Genomic DNA, 1,182 nt, shown 5'->3' with positions numbered 1-1,182 from the left:
GAAAAATGATAATTTGCAATTTTTTCGAAACGTTTTCGTAACGCTTTATGTAACGTAACCTTTTTCGATTCTATGTGCCAATAAAAAGACATAAAATGTCAAAAACGAAATGGGATGCGCCAGTGAAACAACCTGGTGATACGAATATAATACTAATATATTTACAGATAGCAACAAACATATTTTGAGTTTAACATTGCGGTTGTCCTTATAAATTAATTTTATATTAAATACATTAGTAGAGAAAATTTAAAAGTTTAAAAATAATTATTAATTGATTCTTGAATACATTTTAGTATACAAATATTAAGTTACTAGTGTGATTTTTGAGGTTGAATTTTTCCCGCCAATTTATCTGCTTTTATATTGGATGTTGTATCTTTAAAACAGCATTCAAGTGTTCATCGCTTAATCGCGAACAATATTTATTTTTTCGAAATTTAAGTATTGAGAATGTCTGCTCACAAATATATGTGCTACAGAAAGCAGTAATCATTTTTTTAGCAAAAATTTTAATGCCTTTAAAATCTATTTCAGAAAGACTTGAATAACATATTTTTAGGTCATTACTTTCTTTAAAAGCATTTTTAAGAATATCGTTGTTTTGCAATTCTATGACTTCCATCTGTAAATTGTATTCAACATCGTCAATGTCGACAGAAAAAGGGTTTTGAAACAATTTGATTTTATTCTCTTGTACGTAAAAATCAGAAAATCAGAAATTTAATCATCACGTTGGAATGTTTCGAAACGAACTGCACTTAAGCCATAACCTGTACGTATTTGACGTAATCGACGATATATACATTATTATACGATTAGATTACGTTCTCGATCATAGCTTATCTCACATTGTTATACAGTAGTCATGATTAAATATTATTTATATATTTTATAACAATTTAAGCTACAAAATTAAAATTTTAAATACCATGAATTATATTTGGAGGGCCGCAGCAAAAAGTTCCGAGGGCCATGGGTTGCGGTGCCTGTGCTAAAACAAAGACATAAAATGTCAAAAACGAACTGGGATGCGCCACCGAAACAACCTTGGGATACGAGTGATACGATTTTATGATCGCGAAAAAGCGTATACGCCACTCGAATTATAATATCCATAAGATCATAACACAGTGACGTATTTGAGCAGTCTTCAGTAATGGGGGAAACGGGGTGAATTTT

This window comes from Acyrthosiphon pisum, unplaced genomic scaffold (assembly GCF_005508785.2).
Source record: "Acyrthosiphon pisum isolate AL4f unplaced genomic scaffold, pea_aphid_22Mar2018_4r6ur Scaffold_20910;HRSCAF=22513, whole genome shotgun sequence".
NCBI classification, from domain to species: domain Eukaryota; kingdom Metazoa; phylum Arthropoda; class Insecta; order Hemiptera; family Aphididae; genus Acyrthosiphon; species Acyrthosiphon pisum.
Note: the sequence above shows the minus strand (reverse complement) of the source record.